The sequence below is a fragment of the Fukomys damarensis genome, unplaced genomic scaffold (genome assembly GCF_012274545.1).
Source record: "Fukomys damarensis isolate Sample0158 unplaced genomic scaffold, DMR_v1.0_HiC HiC_scaffold_36, whole genome shotgun sequence".
Lineage (NCBI taxonomy): Eukaryota > Metazoa > Chordata > Mammalia > Rodentia > Bathyergidae > Fukomys > Fukomys damarensis.
In genome coordinates, this window is record NW_022900948.1 from 43,460,508 (window position 1) to 43,482,957 (window position 22,450).

Genomic DNA, 22,450 nt, shown 5'->3' on the forward strand with positions numbered 1-22,450 from the left:
GGGAAAAGAAAAAATGTGAGATAATGAAAAGATGAAAATAAAGTGTTTGTAGATGGGGAGGGGAGGAGGGGGTGAAGAGAGGGCAGGGGTAAGGGGAAAAAATGAGAATCAAGACTTGTCATGTAGAGGTACAAGATCCCAACAATGAATGTAACTGTACTGTATCCCTAAAATATACCAATAAACTCAATTAAAGCTGAAAAAAAAAGAATCGTGCTGCTATAAACATGAGTATGCATATATCACTGTGGTATGATGTTTTAACTCTTCTGGGACAATAACTAGAAGAGAACTAGGTATGTCAAATAGAATTTCTATTTTTAGATTTTTGAGGAATCTCCATACTGATTTCCACAGTGGTTGTTACCAATTTACACTCCCACCAATAATGAAGAATGCCTTTTTTCCTGAAACCTTGCCATCCACCAGGAAATAGAAGTGTTACCAGGTTTTGGGGTGCTAGAGTCTCCTTCTGTAGGTGGTTTCTAGGTTCTTTCTGTCCTGAGCTAATAACTGGTTAAGACAACCATAAATGGTAGCAACGCCTTTATTAGAGGTAGGAAAAGACATACTTTACAGTGAGTTTAGGCCATATAAGTAGGAAAAGAGTACACCCTACAGCATGAGGGTGGACCACCATAGCAGAGCAAACAGTGGCAAAAATTCAATGTAGACTGTCCTTTTTGTGTCACTCACTACTCAGGCTTACATCAGGTCTAAGCCATCCTATCAAAAACCTACTTGAGTTTTCATGAGAAGACTATGTGCAGGGTTTTAGGAATTGTTCTGCACATATTTTCTGGGCTTTTATAATTCACAGGTAACACCTACTTCCCCAGCCAACTTTTCCATGCCCTAATCTCCTGTCTCATTTCCCCCTGAAACACATATCCTCATAATTCCTTTTTTTTATCAGGGATCAAACTTGGCACCTTGCACTTGCAAGCTTGCAAGGCAGGCAGCAGCACCTATCTCCAGCCCTATCCTCATAATTCTTTATAGGGTACTAAGGAAGTGGAGGTCTCTTTCTTCTATGGCTTCTTCCAGCTGGAAGGCACAGTAAACCTTACCTCCTGGGATTATGTGCTCTCCAACAATGTTGGAGTGTTGTGGCTCACTAGTTGAAGAAAAAAATTGTCATAAGACAATGAGAAGAGTTAGTGACTACTGAACTGCCTATCTGATGGGAGAAAGTAATTTTTTGAATCCAAATATGAAGCCTGGCATGATAGTGCCTGCCTATAGTCCCAGCAATCTGAGAGGCTGAGGCAGAATGATCACCATGAGTTTGAGGCCGGCCTGGGCTACACAATGAGTTCAAAGGCAGTTCACTACAAAATAAGACCAAGACAGACAGAAAGAAAGAAAGAAAGAAAGAAAGAAAGAAAGAAAGAAAGAAAGAAAGAAAGAAAGAAAGAGCCAAGAACACAAATAAGAGGAGCAAGTCAGATTTGCATGCTTCCTATGGAGGACAAAGTATGGCAAAGAGGAAGGTTAGATAAATTATCAAGAGCCTGAGACCCACAGCCTTAGCAAGATTACCCACATATTGGATTAAAAATAGGAGCCTCAATACAAGTGTCCGTTTACATTGTGATGAATTAGGGTAATTAGTGACTCTGCTTATCTGCATCTGAAGTAATACTGGAGTTTTGCTTTCTAAAGAGGCACCTCAGGTCTTTCAGAGGTTCTCAGAACAGCTTTTCCTCTTACTCTGTGAAAATTCTAATGACAATTTCACATGTAGGACTTTTACAGCTTGTCACTGTATTCCTTGTGGAAGGACCAGAATTGTTCTAGAACTAGAAATAAGGCTAAGACCTTGAGAGGCTATAGGGCTGCTCTTATTGCTGCCCTATCAACCTTATGATTCCCTTAAAGACATTTTAGACATGTGTTTTGAGATTCCTTACAATGCATGACTATGACCTGCTTGGGAAATGGAAGTGTCCCTAGGAGTCATAGAATTCAGCCTGTGATTTATAGATGATCACGTACTAGTCAGCAAGCTTCTTCTTTCCAGATTGCTGCATGAATATGTAGCACCAGAAAGGCATATTTGGAGTCTGTGTCTAAATATATATCTTCTTGCCTTTTCCTAATACCAATGCCCAAATAAGAGTGATTAGGTCTGCCTTTTCAGCAAAGCCCCTGGGAGAAGATGTTTTGCTTCAATGACCTGTTGTGAACTGACAACTGAATACTTTTATCAGTGAACCACACCTCTATATGGCCAGGAGTGGAGGGGCAACCACTGATGTCCTGCCTGCTTGCATCACTTGCTCACAAGACTACTTAACTTCTGGGCCTATAGACATCAGAGTGTTATGGCTTGTGTCCCTTCAAAGCTTCATGCAGTCATAAGTGGAGCTTTTTCAGAGGTGGCTGATTCCAGAATGTGTGGTGCTGGAGTTGATTCATGGTGCAATGCTAGGTTCAAGGGCACTAGGATTAAGGAGTGAGTGTTACCCACACTAAGTAGTATGGATAAGATAAAAGGGGCAGAGTGCTCACTTCAGCAACATATATACTAAGATAAAAGGGGCAGAAAGATGCTATTATGGTCCCTTGATCATTGGCTTTGCTGTCTTCTGCATGCAATGAATTTTTCCTCCTCTGAAATACCCTTCTGTCATGTGCTACTCTTCCTTGGAGCCAGCCAACTATAGACTGAAATCTCTACAAGCTGTGAGATAAATATACCTTTCCCCTTTAATTTGGGGTGTCAAGTATTTTGTCTTAGCAATGGGAAAAGTAACTATGACAGAGAGGCAGTACTAAGAGTAGAATAAGTTTTGTAACAGCCTCAGGGGTGTCTAAGAGCATGCCCCAATACTTTGCAAGCCATTCCCCTGTTAATCACCAGTAATCTTTTGTCTCCAGAATATTCCTGACCTGATGTCTCTGTTACACCCTTTGGGTCAAGACACAAAAAGCAGTTCCTCTCTCTTCTGATATGCAGAGACTGAAGAGTTTTCTTGAGTCTAGAATTCCATTACATCATGCAGCAAGATCCACTTCTTGCCTAGTTAGGTCAGGGAGACCTGGTATAGTTCCAACTTTGATAAAAATCCACTTTGGTCTTTGCCAGAATTTGAGAATTGTCCCCAGTTTTGCTAGTAAATATCTTCCTAGCAAAGGAGTAGGACACTGTGAGACAATTAGAAACTCATGGTTAAATGTTTGTCCTTCAAAGTGACACATCACAGCAAGAGTAAAGAATCTCTGACAGCTGGGTGTGGTGGTGCACACCTGTAATCCCAGCACTCAAGAGGCTGAGGCAGGAGAATCACTGTGAGTTCAAGACCAGCCTGGGATACATGGTGAGTTCCAGGTCAGTATCAACTACATAGTGAGACCCTGTCTCAAAAAAATAAAACAAAACAACAAAAATAATCTCTGACAAATGGTCCCCTTGACCCACGCTATGGCTATTAATCCAGAGGAGGGTTTTCCAGAGAAGTAAGTCAAAACAGAATAAATTCATTTAATTGACTCGTCCATTACATCCAGTGTTACCCAGGACTTCTCATAAGAAATAATAATATAAATGGACAGAGGCCATGTAAGTTCCCTTAGGCCTCTTCAGAGCAGAAAATGTGGGTTTTGGGTGGCCTAGCCACTCTCTGGAAGGAAGGATAGTCAGCCCTCCAATGCTATGAATCTAGCAGAGTGGCTGCCCCACACTCAGAGCAGAGCTCAGGCAGTGGCTTGGTCCAGTCACACACCCAGTATCCAGACTTCTTGCACTTCAAACAGGAACTTCCGCTGTCCTTGGGTTTTCCCTTAGACAATTTGGGTGATTTTTAAGCACTGTCAGTTGCAACACCTATAATTCTAGCTTTTCTCTTTTGACCCTCCTCCAACTCCTGATTGCTTGACACAGAAAAGGCCATGTCCAGCAATTGATTTATAGGTGTTTGGGGTCCCATCTGAAGTTTCTTCATTAAACAGATAGAAGAGATCTATATCTCCCTGAGAGACAGGTGGGGGCCCAAGGACAGGATCTTCCTCAGGGGCCACTCTAAATATCATAGTTGCTGGGGTTTTCATCAGATAAAAGGTCACAAATTCCTCAACATAAGGCATTTCATTCCACCTTCTATGTTTTAAGCAGAAACAATTTAACTGAAAAATAATCTCACAATTTAGACTTCCATTTCTGTACCCATGTCTTGCCATTCCCTACTTCATATTGAATACAAACCATATTGCAACAGTAGATAAGCTATTCCTTTCTCAAATTGGCAGGGTCGTACCTTTCCCATTGATCAAGCAGGAATCTGCAAGGAATGGTTCAGGTTTCCCATGGTTCTTCTTGGGGCCTACAGAAAGAAACAACTAGGTCTCAGGTCCTTAAGATGGTGTCCTGTGAAGAAGGAAGAGACTTCATGAGCCCATAAAGTGTCCCTTATGAGACTTAAGTATTATCTATGCATAATGTATTACTACTCAGCTAAAAGAAGGATAAACTCAAGAGATTTGTAGGAAAATAGACACAGCTGGAAAATACATTAACTGAAATAAATCATACAAGATTAAATACCATATGGAATCTCTCATTTATGTATGGAAAAGTACAAATAAAGAGCAAAATACCGCCTGCCTTGCAAGTGCAAAGACCAGAGTTCAATCCCCAGTATAAAAAAACAACTCATAATCTTAATTAATACCTGAGTTCGTAGGCCAAATCAATAATATCTAGCCTGCTCAGTGTGGTGTCAAGCTAGTCTCCTACACTTTACATCTAGGGGTCTATAATATACAAAAGGAAATCATAGGCTGGGCGTGGTGGTGTACCCCTGTAATCCCAGCACTCAGGAGGCTGAGGCAGGAGGATCGCTGTGAGTTCAAGACCAGTCTGGGATACACAGTGAGTTCCAGGTCAGTCTCAACTACATAGTGAGATCCTGTCTCAAAAAAAAATGGAAATTATAGAGGGTTTTAAAAATCTAGAGATGTCCCTTAGCAACTATAAAATATCTGCCATTTTAGACAAGAAGATAAGCTTGAGGCCAGAATTATTTGAAGAATATTAGAACCAAATAAGGCAGAAGGAGGAAGCAAGCTAGCGTTACAAAAGTAACCCAGAGAGGCCCCAGGAAAAAGAGAAAAAAATACCAACAAACGTGGGTTAAGGGGTGTCCCTAGGACCCAGGAAGGGTACAGCAGACAGATGTGAAAAGCTGCCTATGGGCCTCTCCCTCCAGCAGGAAAATACAGAGGCCATGTGCTTCCCCCATCCTTTCCACATAGCGGGCCGCACTAGAAACTGCCTCCAGAGCCATAAGAAAACTGCCTGAGCTCCCCACCAAGCCCCTTTCCCTCCAGCTTCCTGGTTCTCCCTTATAACTAATATCAGAAGAAGCTGAAAGATTTTAGTTTTCTGACGGGTAGAAGCTTGAGTGGAAGACAAAAGACAAGAAGGTTGGAGCTTTCTTAGAGGCGAAAAGAGGGACAAAATGAAAACCAGTGGGTTCTTTGTCTGAGTCCATAGGCTCAATCAGGTCCTGAGGATAACGTCGGTGATCACCTGAATAACCTGACTTTGCATGTTTTACAAAATGTTCCCGGCCACCCAAAAATATGCGAGCCATGGCATTGGGTAGACTGAGCTTCTGCCCTGTAGGAGAGAGGGAGATCAAAAGAGCACTTGACAGGATCTCCTTCTGGCTAAAGTGTTTGGAACCCAAAACAGTGCATGACTTAAGGAGATTGCTTCTTTCAGATGTCACACCAAAGGCTGATCTTCTTCATGGCGTCTTGGGGCTGGGTTTCCCGTGGCAGTTGCATGAGAAACTTTGTTTAAGACACTGCATGAGCCAATCCTTACAGGTGTCTCCACAGTTAGAAAACTTTAGTTCCATGAGACACAGGAATGGATATGTTATCCTGAAAATACTTGAGGACACTGCACACCATGGAAGATGCCTGTCAACACCTCTTCCCATTTCTGGTTAGAGGAAGCAGGTACCTCTTGTCTTTGGTGCTTGTGTGTAAAAGCACTCATTTTTCAGGGAACTGGTGAAAAGGAGCTGTCCAGACTCACTGAGTTCTGGGACAAGAGAAAGGAAAAAATTTCAACTGGATTTGTATCCTGAAGCTGAAGTTTTCACTTTTAATTTATAATTAATTCCTTGCCTTCTTTCTACCTATTTTGAAATTTCTTCTACCAGTCTGAACTGGCTGCTGAAAAGAACTTTGCTTTTCTAGAAATGCCCTCCTGGGTAGGGGAGTTACTGAGGGGATGGCACTTGGAAAGGACCAAAGAGCACCCCTCAACTGCCGGTGGGGGGGCATCTAGAGTTATCCTGGAACCATCTCCAAGGTACAAAGCAAGAACCTGAGGACAGGCCCCAGGAAAGCACAGCACTGGAGAATATTGGGTCTCCAGCCCCAGTCTACAGAAGGGGAAACTGAGGCAGGTTCAAGAACACACTGTTTAAGATTTGTTCCAGCTACTTCTTGAAGTTCTTAAGGAGATGAAGTTGCCTGAAAGGGACCAGTTAGAGTTTAGCCAGCTTGGCTCAGCAGGAGAGACTGGCCTGGTACCTTGCCCATCCTCCTGGTACATCGCTCCCCCTTATTAGGCACCTGGCTTAGCTGATATCACCTGTTACAAAGCAGCCTCTGTCCATACAGCACTACCAAGGCCTGGAGAACCATCCACCATCCACTGTCTTGTCACTTTCTCTAACCTCAGTAACGTAGTAATAATGACTAGGACTTAGAATAATGACAGATCTTAGAATTAAAAGAGAAAATAAGTGGGGGGAAGCTGGGAAGCCAGCAAAGCTGATGCCTGGGAGATTCTATTTTTTTATTCACCTACCAACCACCAGAACCTAGCATAAGATGACTCACCTTTGATAAACCTAGGGAGGAAAGCCCATGATCACCACCTCTGCCCAAATATTTGGCAAAGTTCTCCCTTTGCCCTAACTAAAATGACTCTTGCCTCACGGGGACCCTCAAGTGTGGCCAGCAGTGGCCACATCACAATTAATAACCAAGGGTGCAGAGGACTAGAATGTGGCTGATTGGCTGAGCAAGTGGGCAGTTATCAGAGACCTCTGTGGTAAAATTAATAAGACAAAAACAGAGGAGCCAGGACAACCAGTACTACTCGTCCAGCAAAGGCACTGGTCAATCCCAAGCCACTGATTTTTTATTAGTAATCAATTGGGGTAGAAGTGAACTATGCGCTAAAGGGGAGCTAAGTGTGATGACAGGCAGTCATACGGTTACTATGGATACCAATGCCAGCAAGGCTTGCAAAGGACAAGAGAAAGCATTCACAAATTAGGAACAGAATAAATAACACATACGGTTGTAATTGGAATCTCGTGCTTCTAGTTAAGAAAGTTTTAACTGTGGGAAGGGAATTTGGGTGCAAGTTGCTCTGACCTCAGCATGCAGGCTTCGGCTGTACTCACTTCTCAAAACAAGCCGATTATGGGGTTCGCTCTTTACAGCCCGCACTGCTTACAGCCTGCTTTGAGCGTAATCAGTTTTGTGGCCCCTGCAGGCATTCCCTTTCAATCACAGAGATTCAAGGCACATGTATGAAACATAGCTTCCAGGACTTGCACCAGGGACTAATCAGAAAGGGCTCTCTTCAATTCCTCTGGTATGAAATCGAGCAGATGCTTGACAGGGTGGCCTAACTCAGACGTCAGCCTGAAGAATGATGGGTGCAGAAATCCTCTACCATTAACTTCATGGCCACTGTGGACCTTTTCAGCTGCCTGCCCTCACTCTGCAGGGCATACTTCTTTTCCTAACTTTACTAAATGCAAAACCTCACTACCTCTACACAGTTTTTTGTTCGAGGCACCAAGGACCTCAAAAGAACCTAAGAACCTCAGAAAACTGGTAACACCAGGGATGAGACACCCACTGTATCTGTAGTTCTAGGCCCCTTTCTGAGCAATCTGACGGCCCCGTATGGTAGAAGGGCACTCAGCCCGGGCTGTGAGGCCCCTGTTCCTGCCCATCTCTTGGCCTCAGTCTCGGATGGTACCAACCCCATCCCTTCCACCAGCCCTGCCCCAAGCCCATCCTTTGTCCTTGCCACCTCTGCGGCCTTCTTCCTGACCCCACCTGATTCTAGTCCAGCTCTCATTTAAGGCCAAGCAAGTGGGCAGGCAAGGGGGAAGAAAGCTCCATCAGGTATGGTGCTGCTGTGATTTGAAAGTGTGTGTCCCCACCAAACCCATCAGTTGGAACCTAAGACCCCAAGTAAGTATCAAGAGGTGGGGCCTTTGGGCTTCTAAGTAGGGCTCCAGTAGTGAATAAGTTAGGTTCTTTTGCTCTCCTGTCTCTTCCACAGTGTTAGGACAGCTAGAGGGTGTCACCTATGCAGAACAGGCCAGACACTGAACCTGCTAATGCTTTCTGGACTTCCCAGCCTTCAGAATTGTGAGAAATAAATCTCTCTTACTTATGAAGGATGCCATCTATAGAGTTTTGTTACAGCAGTAGGAACACACTGAAACTGCTGTGTACTTCTCTGGTGCTGTGGGGACTACTGAGAATAGGTAGCCAGGACTCCAAGTTCTCACACATTGGAGAGAACGGAGGCTCTGTCCAAGAAGGCTCCAGATCCTGCCATCCCAAGGGCTCCATTCTGGGCTCGACTTCTGTAAGCACCTCCCTGGCTGTCTAACCCATACCCAGTTCCATCCTCTCAAAATCTCAAGGTAGGAGTTAAATTCAAACACATGAACCCTTGGGGTACACTCAGACCATAGAGTTATCCTGTCTCCTTAGGCTCTTATGGGCTATGACAGTTTCTCAGCTTTCCTTCGGTTTTGATGACCCTGACAGTGTCAGTGTGATGCTTGTTTGGCAAGCTGGCCTGGAATTCAATGTTTGACTAAAAGACAGATATTCCAAACCAATGACTGCTTGGCCCTTTCCCTTTTTAATCTCGCTTCTCTGTATCTTTTCTTTCTTCTTTTCCCATTTACCATTCTACCTTTTAAATGAACTAAGGATTCAAGATGAGCAGATTATTCTGGATCGTCCCGTTAGGACATAAATGTCATCCCGAGTGTCCTGTGAGGCACACAGAGGGGGATTAAACACAGAAGACACAGTCATGAGAAGACAGAGGCACAGGCAGGAGTGATTGGGCCACAATCCCAGGAGCTTCCCTCCAGACACATGACCTGGCCTTCTGAGAATGGGGCTCCGGAGGCTGCAGCTGTCCTCAGCACTGGTCTCTGCTCCTCTCCCACCACCCAGCCCCTCACCCCACCTCTGTTGGCGCAGGTCAACCCTGCTCCCTGTGTCCCTCACAGTGGGGACAGATACTGCTCACATGCTGCTCTTCTGGAAATCAGACCAAGGGTCAGTCTGGGTTCCTGAGATGCAAAAACTGTATCCCCGGAGATCTTCTCCCTGCCCTCAGGGGCCATTTAGACCCAAGCGGGTTCAGGCCTGTCCCTCAGAAGACAGGCCAATGTGGTCTCCCTCCAGGGAGACTCCAGGGGCTATGTCCAGAGAGCAGCCTAAATTCTCCAGGCTTCTGGCCACCGGAAACCCAAGTGAGGACCTGATCCACATTGCTAAGCAGACCTGGAGAGGGACTTCCAGGGCCAACCCCTGGCTTCTCCCAGCATTGGCTCAGCTTCTTCGGGGCTCGCTGAGGGCTCATTAAAAGGGTCTGGAGTTCTTCAGAGATAGCACAGGAGCTGGTGTGGTGGCCGTGTGGGACCAGCTCAGGGTCACTCTGTCGATAATCAGAGGAACGGGGTGGGGACAGAAGAGTGCTCAGTGTGTCAATGCCTGGCGCCACACATACGGCAGGAAACATTCCAAGTTTACTAGGAACAGTATGGACCTTTGAGTCCTCCCCCTCGCCAGGGCCCAGGGTGGAGGGGGTGGGTAGAGGCTGAAGCCTCTGTCTAATATCCTGTCTACCTTGGAGCCTGAGAGGGAACCCAAGTTCACCGGGAGGTCTACACCATTGTCCTCCACAACCCTCTATGTGCTGAGTCTCACATGCAGCTGGTATGTGGAGCTGACACCCTCCTCACAAGGTGCACAGAACCTTTCCCCTTGAACCCAGACTGCATGAGGCCTCCCGTCCTAAAGCAGGATGCTGCCAGCACCCCAGTGGGTCCCGTGCCCCTCCAGCCCCAGCTCCAGTTGGCAGGGATGCCTCAACATTGGCGTGTCTCATGGCTATGCAGCCCTGCCACACTGTGGAATCTGAGAAGGTCCTTCCTGTCCCCTATTGCATCCCCTCTACCTTGCACAATTCTGACCAGAGGGGGAAAAGGGACAGAGAGTTTGCCACGTGTTTCTGAAGGAGCTGATGACAAGAGGCTATTCGTTCAGCCTGCGCAAGGGAGGGGTCAGCAGCCAGGTGGACTATAAATAGTTCCTCCACATTGGCCTCCTCAGCCCCTCTCTTCCGCCTCCCACACCTGCCAGCCCAGTAACTGTCCTAAAGCCATGGCCCCGGGTCTGCTGTGCCTGGGCCTCATCCTGCCAGGGGCCCTGCAGACCCAAACCCAGGACTCCCCTCCAAAGCTGATCCCACCCATTCCTCTGCACTTTGGACCAATGGAGCCAGAATTCCAGGATGACCAGGTAAGGGCTCTGGAAGGGCAGCTGTAGGCAGAGCCCAGGGGAGAGGGCAGGGGGAGCAGAGGGGAGGAGAGGCAAAGAGACCTGGGGGCAGTGTTGGCTGGGAGGATCGGGACTGAGGAAGTCCAGGCCCAGCGCAAGCCAGGGGGAAAATCATCGGTCCCTCCACACAGACAAGAAAGTTGAGCCACTTGTTCAGGGCCCCCCCCCAATCCCTTACAACTCAGAGCTAACTCCTCACCCAGGGTCCCTCCTGGCCCTGGAGGACCCAGCTCCTATGAGCTTCTCAGCTCAGCCCCACCCACCAGCCCTGCTGTCCAGTGTTGCCCAGAGGTATCAGCAGGGACAGCATGGGTAGGGCTCTGGGGCCATCCCTGGGCTCTGCCTGTCACAAGCCCCTTGCAGTTCCAGGGGATGTGGTACGCCTTGGGAGTGGCAGAGAACACAATTCAGAATGGAAACCAATTAAGCATGTACAGCACCACCCTCGAGCTAAATGATGATGACCACAGCTACAACGTCACCACCACTCTGATCAGGTGAAGCCACACTTCCTCAGGCTGTGAGCGAAGCTGAGGGAAACTGGCATTCATTGCACACTCTGCACCAAAGCTACCTTTCTTCCACCCTTCCTCCCTCTTTCTGTTTCTCCCTCCTTCCCATCATTCATGAGTAGCTCCAGCACAAACACACACAGTCAGCAGAAAACAAGACAGAGAGTGGGGTGTCCCAGAGGGGGAGGAGGAACACAGTTCCAGCCTAGGACCCCACCCAAGGCCTCCCTCTAGGGCTTGTAGAGAATTGACCTCGAGGAGCCAATCTGCCAGGTTTGGGGGTCCATGCCTATAATCCTAGCAGACTCAGCTCAGAAGGGTGAAGCAAGAGGGTCACAAATTTGAAACCATCCTGGGCAATTTGGGAGACTCTGACTCAAAATAAGAAATAAAATCAGGGCTGGGAATGCAGCTCAGCGCCATGGCTCCGGGTTCAATCCCCACTACCACCACCACCGCCAAAGAGGAGGTATGGGGGTCCCACCAAGTGCAGGTACTCTCTGAGTAAGAGAGCCTCACCTTAGGAGGAAGCAAATCATCCAGCCAGCAGCATGAGCACCTGAGCAGGGGCTGATGAGAAACCAGGAGGGGAGCTCCCCAGGCCAGTCTCTGGGGCATCTCCCCCCAAGGCAGGGTCTGGCCTGGGGCTCCTGCAACGGCCAGGATCTGAGCTCAGCTTCAGCAAGGGAAGTGGGAGAATCCAGAAGGTAAAGCCAGGCAGTCCCAGGAAGATGACAGAGGTGGGGCAGATGAGGACTCAGAGAGGGGAGAGCCCAGGCTCATCCTCCAGTGAGTTCTGACTCTGGACACTGGCTGGGTTGCAGTTGGAGCGTGTGAGGATCTAAGGGTCCATCCAGGAGGGCAGGTGTGGGGGGAGACTGGGATGCAGGGGTGGGGTGGACTCTGGGGAGAGGTCAGGTTGCTCCAGAGCTAGGCAGAGTTTGGCACAGAGCAGACTGGAAGCTCAGAGGAAACTGCCAGGAGAGATGGGAAAACGGAGCAGCGAGATAGAGCAGGGCTCAGTGCCTGGGGTCCGTGTGTGGACAGGCTGCTCTGGGGAGGAAGTGGAGGACACAGTGAGTGCCAGAGGGAGGGTGGCGTGGCCCCACAGGAGACCAGGCAGAGGCTCGGGGGAGAAGGCCCAGGGTCAAGGAGTGGGAGACGGGGAACCAGACATAGTGGGGATCCTGCTGCAGCCTTGGCCCCCTTCCTCTAGCCCAGAGGGACGAATCAGAATTGGTCCTCTCCTGGATCAGCCACCCACCATCTCTTACTCCTACAGGGAAGACTTGTGTGAAAATCAGATGCACACTTTTGTCCCAGGTGTCCATCGAAGTCAGTATACCCTGAGCAACGTGACACATGAGTCTGCATAAGGGAGGCCCTGGGGCTGGGATGGGGGCGCTCAGTCCTCCTGGAAGGGCACAGGCCTTCCTGTCCCTCCACACCTTCCGTACTACAGGCCCCACTGGAATGCAGAGCTACACCATGAGCGTGGTAGTCACCAACTACAAGCAGTTCGCTGTAGTGTTCTCAGAGAAGACTTTTGAAGACACAGTGTACTTCAGACCTAGAATAGCAAAAGCCATTATAGGCAACAGTCACATGGCACCAGGTGTAACAATTCCCAATTTGAAACTATACTACAAAGCCACTGTGATAAAAACAGCATGGTACTGGCAAAGAAATAGGCCTGAGGATCAATGGAACAGACTGGAAGACACAAAAACAAATGCAGATGTACTCAGCTACCTCATCTTCGACAAAGGAGCTCACCATCCTCAGTGGAGGAAAGATAGCCTCTTTAATAAATGGTGTTGGAAAAACTGGATATCAACCTGTCACAGATTAAAATTAGACCCTTATCTTTCGCCATGCACTAAATTAAAATCCAAATGGATTAAAGATCTAAATATTAAAACAGAAACATTAAACTTGCTGGAAAGTAAGTTAGGCAGAACTCTGGAAGACATTGGTATAGGAAAAGACTTTATGAACAAATCCTCAGTAGCACGGGAACTAGCAGAAAGAATCAACAACTGGGATCTCATCTTACTAAAAAGCTTCTGTACTTCAAAAGAAACCATTAGCAGAACTAAGAGACAATCTACAATGTGGGAAAAAATTTTTACCAGCTGTACCTCAGACAAAGGACTATTATCAAGGATATATAAAGAACTCAAAACAATCAGTCCCCCCAAATATAAAGACCCGATCCAAAAATGGGCATCCGAAATGAACAGACATTTCTCATACAAAGAAGTGAAAGCAGCAAGAAAATATATGAAAAAATGTTCCACATCACTGGTCATTCGAGAGATGCAGATGAAAACAACACTGAGATTCCACCTCACCCCACAAAGAATGGCTGCTATCAAGAAATCACACAATAACAAATGTTGGCGGGGTTGTGGGGAGAAAGGAACCCTCCTCCATTGTTGGTGGGAGTGCAGACTAGTGCAACCACTATGGAAATCAATATGGAGATACCTCAAAGAGCTTGGACTGGAGGTTCCATTTGACCCAGCCATCCCTCTGTTGGGTATCTTTCCAAGAGAACTAAAAGAATCATATCACAGAGAAGTATGTGCACCCATGTTTATAGCGGCACAGTTTGTAATAGCTAAATCTTGGAAACAACCTATTTGCCCATCCGTTGGAAACTGGATAAAGAAGTTGTGGTTTTTCTATAAAATGGAATATTACTCAGCCATAAAGAGTGAGAGAATAGATTCATTCATAGGAAAATGGATACATATTGAAGATATACTCCTAAGTGAAATAAATAAGTCCCACATGTGTAAATACCAAATAGTTTCCCTGGTGTGAATATTCTGCAACAATGCATAAGATTCTAATAAGATTACTGACATTTAGAAATGGGAAGAAAGTAGCTAAAGGTGTAGGGAAGGTGTGATGCATAGGGGAAGAACAAAAAGGGAAAAGAAAAAAATGTGAGAGAATGAAAAGACGAAAATAAAGTGTTTGTAGATGGGGAGGGGAGGAGGGGGTGAAGGGAGGTCAGAGGTAAGGGGAAAAAATGAGAATCAAGACTTGCCATGTAAAGGTACATGATCCCAACAATGAATGTAACTGTACTGTATCCCTAAATGTACCAATAAACTCAATAAAATTAAAAAAAAAAAAAACGTTGTCCATGGTAGGTCCTCACTCCATCAGGGACATGGATTCTAGTCACACATGGGGGAGGAGACCCCATATGCCCTGAGACCCCAAAGTCTTCTCCAGTTTGAGGCCCCCTCAGCAAGGAGGTCATTCCGTGTCAATCCATACCTGTCACCCCAGCACTTAAGAGGCTGAGGCATGAGGGTTTCGAATTTAAGGTCAGTCCAAACTACATAATAAGACTCTGTCTCAAAAAAACTTGTAGAAGAAAATAATATTACAAAGAGTCTTTGCGTTGTCCGCTCACCACCATCTTGGACACAGGGAGAACCAAGGAGCTGAGCCCTGAGCTAAAGGAAGGCTTTGTCAACTTTGTCAAGTCTTTGTCAAGGCTTCACTGAGGACAACATCATCTCTACTGACCCCATAGGTAATGGTTTGCTGGGGAGAGGGGAAGGGGATGTGTGGTCTGTCCAGGCCCACCAGAGAAAGGAGACAGGAGAGACTGTTTCTTCTTCCTGTCACTGGAAGGGTAGTGACTCCCACCTGTGAGGCCCAGGCCCTCAGGGAAGCCCATCCCCAGGCCCTGATTTCAGGGAATCCCCAGATCCTCGAGGTACAGCTGGGCCAGGCTGGGCCTAAGGCTGCCAGTGGTAGTTCAGGCAGGGGTCCTTTCAGCCAAAGATCTCACACCCACATGCACATGCACACGCACACCTGACTTCTCTGACGTCCTTTCTCCCCACAGATAAGTGTATCTGAGGCCTGGACAGGCTGTGAGTAAGGGTGGGCAGGGGCCAATGGGAGGCCAGAGCAGGATGGGCTGGGGAATGTCAGGCTGCCTTTGATCCCCGCTCCCCCAAACCTGAAGCCCAGTCCTCTTTTCTTTGTTACCTTCTCTCACCACCCCCGTCACTCTACCCAAAAAGCCATTGGGCTTCCCCACTGGCCACAATGCCTAAAGACCCCTCTGACAGTACAGATCTGGCCACCCACTGCCCCCAAAGCAGCCAACTCCCTGATGGAGCAGTGCTTTCTGTTGAACAAACACAAGCCGTCTGGTCTCTGAGTCTGTGCTCCTTGTCTATGAGGCCCATGAAGGCAGGAAGGGCAAAGACAGGGCTCACACCACCACACTCCCAGGGCCTGCTGTCCCCAGAGCCCAGCCTGATGTTAGCTTGGCAGCAGGTAGAGAGGAGAAATTAGATTCCTGGATGGAGTGGTACTGAAGACCAGAGAAAAAAAAGACTGCCGCCTCTCCAAACACCACACAGTGCACCAGTTCTTACAGCCAAACCTCAGCTAGGAGAGACAAGAGGATGGATCCGCGATAGGCTTCTAGGGGACCAAGATAAGCTCTCTTGAATCCACTAAGTGCACCCACTTCTAACAATTAAGCCATGTCTGGCTTTTCAATATGAAAATATAAAAGTTGAATGACCAGTTGAGCAAAGAATTAGAGTCCATGAAAAGGCTTCAAGCCGAAATCCAGGAGATTAAAAATCATATTGAAAGTATGGGCAACAGAAGCAACCAAAGTGAAGACAGAATTTCATAAGACAATGATGACTTTAAAGACCAACTACTCAAAGCCACTTTAAAAGCAATAAAAGGGGGCTGGGGATTTAACTCAGTGGTTCCGCTGCCTGCCTCACAAGCACAAGGTCCTGAGTTCAGTCCCCACTACCAAAAAAAAAAGCAAGAAAAGAACATGAAAAATGAATCCAGTAAATGTTAGATGATGCAAAGAAGATTAATCTAAGAGCAACTGGAATAAGTGGGAAAATCAGAAGACAACACAAATGGCATGAAATTTTTGTTCATAGAAATAATGGCAGAAAACTTCCCAAATATAGGGAAAGAAATAAACATACAGGTAATTGAGGCATATAGAACCCCAAATAGCTATGATGACAAAAGAACCTATCCATATCACATTATATTCAAAGTACCAGAAGTCCATCACAGGAACAAAAACTTTAAAGCTGTTAAAGAGAGAAAAAAAAATCACATATAAAGGTAAACCCATTAGAATTATAGCAGACTTCTCAACACAAATGTTAAACACCAGAGGGCTTGGAATGAAGTACATCAAGCCATAAAAAATAACAACTTCCAACCCTGACTTATGTATCCTGCAAAACTTTCTTTCAAAATCAATGGAGAAATAAGGTATGCCTCAAAAAAGTTATTTCCATGTCAAAGAGCATCAAACCAGAAAAACAAGAAATTCTCAAGGATATCTTAGAAAGAGACAATGAATTCAACAATGTCAATAAGTCAAAAAGAATGAATACACCTAGTGGGATAAGCAGCTAAGTGAAAAGAAAAAAATAAGGAAATCAACAGTAGGAAAATAATAGAATGACAAGAATTAGTATCTTTCAGTAATAACCCTCAATGTGAGTGGCCTCAATTTCCCAATCCAAAGATATAGATTAACAGTTCAATGGATAAAGAAACAAAATCCAGCAATATGCAATTTACAAGAAACACATTTAATTCGAAAAGAAATTCACAGATTAAAAAATCAAAGGATGGAAAACAATGTTCCATGCAACAGGGCAACAGGTACCTTTTTTAAAAAAGCAGTAATGCCTATCCTAATTTCAGACAAAGTGAATTTCAAGCCAAAACTGATTAGAGGAGTCAAAGGAGGCCACGACATATTGGTTACAGGAATTCAACAGGAAGGGATAGCAATTATAAAAATATATGCACCAAATACTGGTATGGACAACTTCATTTAAAAAACACTAATGGACATGAAAAGCCAGATACCAGTGCAACTGACCTCAATACCACAGTCACAAAAGGCTAGATAAACTAGACCAAACAATCAACAAAGGGATCTAGTTGAAGCAAACCTTCAAGCAAGTAGACTTAATAAATATCTATAGAGCTTCCATCCAAAAACAGGATACACATTCTTTTCAGCAGCACATGGGACTTTCTCTGAAATATACCACATACTAGCCCACAAAGCATGTGTAAGTAAATGCAAAAGAATCAAAGTTATCCTATGCATATTATTGGATGATAATGTGATAAAAGTAGAAATCATGGCAAAATAAATCACAGAAACTGTGCAAACACATGGAAATTAAACAATACACTCTTGAACAATCAATGAGGCACAGATGAAATTAAGGAAGAAATTAGACAGTTTCTACTATCAAAGGATAATGCCAGTATGGTGTACTGGAGCTTATGGGGCATAATGAAAAATAGTTCTAAGAGAGAAGATTGTAGTGATGAATGCCCACAGCAGAAAAACAGAGCAAGCTCAAACAACCTAGTTATTTACCTCAAGGTCCTAGAAAAATAAGAACAATGCAAAGCCAAAGCTAGTACAGGGAAAAAAATTGTAAATATCAGAACAGAAATTAATGAAATTGAGACTTAAAAAACAACAGAAAGGGGCCAGGGATTTGGCTCAGTGGTTCCTCCACATGCCTCGCAAGCACAAGGACCCGAGTTCAATCCCCAGTATCAAACAAACAACAGAAATAATTAATGAGTTGGTTCTTTGAAAGAATAGACAAATCCTTAGCCAATCTTACCAAAATAAAGAAAGAAAAGACCCAAATTCATGCAAGTAGAAATGAAAAAAGGCAAAACTAACAGATTCTGCTAAAATCCAAAAGATCATTGGTAACTACTTTGAGAACCTATATTCCAATAAAATGGAAAATTCAGAAGAAATGGATAGATTCTTAGATACGTATGAACCACCAAAGCTAAGCCAAGAGGATATGAAAATCCTGAATAATATCAACCAGTGAAATTGAAAAAGTAGGGCCAGGCATGGTGGCAAACACCTGTAATCCCAGCATCAGGAGGCTGAGGCAAGAGGATCACCATGAGTTCAAGGCCAGGCTGAACTGCAGAGCGAGACCCTGTCTCAAAATAAAAATTTTTGAAAAAGAAAGAAATTGAAGAAGTACTAAAAATAAACCAAACTACTAACTAAGAAGAGCCCTGATCCCAGTGGATTCACTGCAGAATTCTATAAGAACTTTACAGGCTACCTAATACCAGTACTCCTAAAACTCTTTAATGAGAACAGAAAGGGAGCTGTACTCCCACAGTCACACCTGGAAGGACTGAAGCTAGACCTGTATCTCTCACCAGGCACTAAACTAAAATCAAAAGATATCAAACATCTAAGAGAAACAATCTGCTGAAAGACAAAATAGGTAACACTCTTGGGCTGCGGATGTAGCTCAGTGGTTCTGCCACCCGCTTTGCAAGCACAAGAACACAAGTTCGATCTCTGGTACCAAAAAAAAAAAGGTGAAACTCTTAAAGACATAGATCATAGGCAAGGACTTTCTGAACAGAATCCAGGTTACACAAGAAATGATACTAAAAATCAACAAAGGGGATCACACCAAGTTACTAAGCTTTTTGTCTTAGTTATCTTTCTCATCGCTGAGACAAAATACCCAAACCCAAAGTTAAAGGGGAAAAGTTTGTTTAGCTCACAGTTTGTAGAGGTTTCAGTCCATCATCAGCTGGCTCCAAGGCAGGGCGGCACATGGCAGAGGGGCGTCACAGAGAAGAAACCATTCATGGCATCCACACAGTAGCAAAAGCAACGAAGGACTTTAACAGCATCTTTCTGCCCCTTCTATACTCTCTCAAGGCTGCTGGGATTAGCACGATGCCAAACCAATCAATGGACAGATTTAGTAATCACACACCCTTGATCCCAGCATCACACACTCTAGATTCAGCCACCTCTGAGAAAGCCCCGCCTAAGACCACGTGAGGCTCTGAAGGGACATCTAGACACAAGCCATAACACTGCTGCAAAGCAAAGGTAACAGCCAACAGAGTGAACAAACAACCTAAGGAATGGGGAAAATATTTTCCATCTACTCCCCCAAAAAATTAATATCTAGAATATAGAATCCACCGAAAAAGTATACACACTTTCAGCATTTTGCCATACTAATAAACGTCTGGGAGCTCATGGCCACCACTGTGAGCGTCCCTTGTAATGGTACAGGCCAAAAGTAACTTGTATTAATCTCATAATGTCTCAATAAATTTAATATTAAAATATGTATATAAACTATTTCCTTGATGTACACATTTTCAGAAGACTCTGTATATAAAGAAATCAAAAATTAAACCCCCAAAAAATAAAAGACCCAATCAAAAATGGGCATGTGAGATGAATAGATATTTGTCAGATAAAGAAGTATAAATGGGCAGTAAATACATGAAAAAATGTCCAGCCTTTTAAAAACAATACTGAAATTTCATCTCCAGAAAGAAAGGCTGTCTTGGCTGGGGATTTAGCTCAGTGGTGCTGCTGCCTGCCTGACAAGGGAAAGGTCCTGAGTTTGATCCCTGATGCCATAAAAATAAGATAAAATAAAAAGAATGGCTATCTTCAAGAAATCAAACAAGAGCATACTGGGGAGGCTGCATGGGGAACAGAAACACTTCACTGCTCCTGGGAATGGAAACGGGTGCAACCACTACAGAAATCAGTACAGAGATTCCTCAAAAAACAAAAACTAGAAATTCCATTTGACCCATCTGTTCCCCTTCCAGGTGGGCCCAAGAGTTAAAGCCATTATATTACAGTGATACGTGCATACCCACGTTTACAGCATAATTCGTAATAGTTAAATCTTGGAAGCAGCCTATATATCAAGATGAATGGAGGAAGAAAAAGTGGTGCACATGTACACAATGAAGTACTTCTCTGCCACAAGGAAAGGTAAACTTTTTGTTTGTTTTTTGAGACAAGGTCTCACCATGTGTCCCAGGCTGGCTTCAAACTTGCGACAACCCTCCTGCCTCAGCCTCCCAAGTGCTAGGATTACAGACATGCACCACCACAGCCAGCAAAAAGGATAAAATTGGGTCCCTTGTAGAAAAATGGGTGCAACTTGAGATCATAATGTTAAGTGAAGCAAATCAGACACAGAAGCTTAAATTTTGCACGGTTTCTCTTACACGAGAAAGACAATATATAAATAAAGCACAAAATGAAAGAAAAAAGTTATTATAATCTAGTTTGGCCTCTGTACCTAAAAGTGTACCTGATTTAGTATAACTGTTTTATATGTTGTGTGGCCTGTCAGCCTGGCTCATAATCCGTGTTTGTGATAATTAAACTGATAAAGACATAAAATAAATAAATAAGCTGCTGGCAAAAAAAATTTTAAAACAGGGGTGAAGGGGAAGGGGGAAAAAACTGAGATGTGTTATGCACATGTATCAATTCCCCACAATGAATAGAATCATTGTGTACTGCAAAATGTACTAATAAAAAATTTTTGAATGATTTGTTAATAAAGCTGGAAATTCCCAAAATTTAAAAAAAAATCCTCAGCAAGATACTGGTGAATAGAATATAACATATAGCCAGGCACGTATGCCTGTAATCCCAGCACTTGGGAGGCTGAAGCAGGAGGATCGCTGTGAGTTCAAGACCAGCCTGGGCTACACAGTGAGCTCCAGGTCAGTCTGAACTAAATAACGAGACCCTGTCTCAAAAACCCAAAAAGAGAAAAAACCAAAAGAATATAACATATCATCAAAAAGCCCATGCACCATGACCAAGTAGGCTTCGTGCCAGGGATACAGGATGATTCACCATATGCAAATCCATGAATATAATCCATCACATAAACAGAAGCAAGGACAAAAATCATGTGGTCATCTCAACAGATGCAGGAAAAGCCTTTAACAATATCCAACATTCAAGAGCCAGCGATTTGGCTCAGTGGTTCCATCACCTGCCTTGCAAGTGCAAAGGCCTGAGTTCAATTCCCGGTACCAAAAAAAAAAAAAAAAACCTACAGAAAATTGGTATAGAAGATTCTCATCTCAATCTGACAAAAGCCATTTATGGCAAACCTACTGCCAACATTCTATTAAAAGTGCTAGGATTACAGACAAGCACCACCACAGCCAGCAAGAAGGATAAAATTGAGTCACTTGTAGAAAAACGGGTGCACCTTGAGATCATAATGTTACGTGAAGCAAATCAGACAGTAGAAAAACAGGTGCACCTTGAGATCATAATGTTAAGTAAAGCAAATCAGACACAGAAACTCAAATTTCCATATGGGGGGAACTGAAAATGTTCTCCCTAAAATCAGGAACAAGACAAGGATGTCCACTTTCACCACTTCGATAATTTAGTCTTGAAAGCATTAGCCAGAGCAATCAGGCAAGAGAAAGAAGTAAACAAGGTGTGAACATACAGGAAAAAATGCAGTCAAAGTACCATTATTTGCAGAAGACCTTATCCTCTACATATAAGGACCAAATTCTACACCAAACCAAATTCAGTAACGTAGAAGGATGTAAAATCTACCCACAAAAGTCAATAGTGTTCCTGTACACTTAATAATACACTTACTGAAAAAGAAATTCATAGAAGAATACAGTTCTCAGTAGCATCAAGAAAAAATAAATACCTAGAAATTAACCTAATTGAGGAATCAAAAGAGTTCTAAAATGAAAATTAAATTGCTCTGAAAAAGGAGATCAGGGCTGGGGATTTAGCTCAGTAGTTCTGCCTCCTGCCTCTCAAGTGCAAAGTCCAGAGTTTGATCCCTCGTTTAAAAAAAAAAAAAAAACAGTGCTAGGAAAACTGGATACCCACATGTAGAAAATTGAGATTGGACAGAGGACTAACATCCAAAACTAATAAATAAATAAAAGTAATAAATAAAGAACTCAAAAATAATAGACCTTCACAATAAAAGACCCAGGGGCTGGGGAGTTAGCTCAGTGGTTCTGCCGCCTGTCTCACAAGCACAAGATCCTGAGTTCGATCCCAGGTATAAAAAAAAAAAAAAGACATTTTTTAAATATAAATAAATAAATAAAAGACCCAGGCAACTGAGATGAATAGACAGGTCTCAAAAGAAGTCCAAGTGACCAATAAATATATGAAAAAAATGTTCAACATTGCTGACCATTCAAGAAATCCAAATCAAAACAACACTGAGGTCACATCTCACTCCTGAAAGAATGGCTATCTTCAAGAAATCAAGTAAACAGCCAGACATGGTGGCACATGCTTGTAGTCCCAGCACCCTGGAGGCTGAGGCAGGAGGATCCCTGTGAATTCAAGGCCAACCTGAACTACACAGGGAGACTCTGTCTCAGAACAAAAAAAAAAAAAAAAAAAAAAA

The 22,450-nt window shown here is 44.3% G+C and overlaps 1 protein-coding gene across 4 annotated transcripts in view; it reads right to left on the bottom strand.

Annotated features, from left to right (window-relative positions):
- The window catches only part of LOC104864388 (neutrophil gelatinase-associated lipocalin), a 42,816-nt gene that overhangs the window by 18,420 nt on the left and 1,946 nt on the right, over nucleotides 1–22,450 (bottom strand). For all 4 annotated transcript variants that reach the window (XR_004515404.1, XR_004515403.1, XM_010627295.2 and 1 more), the window contains exon 2: nucleotides 4,260–4,325. The gene's annotated coding sequence lies outside the window, so the exon portion shown is untranslated. The remainder of the gene's footprint in view (nucleotides 1–4,259; nucleotides 4,326–22,450) is intronic.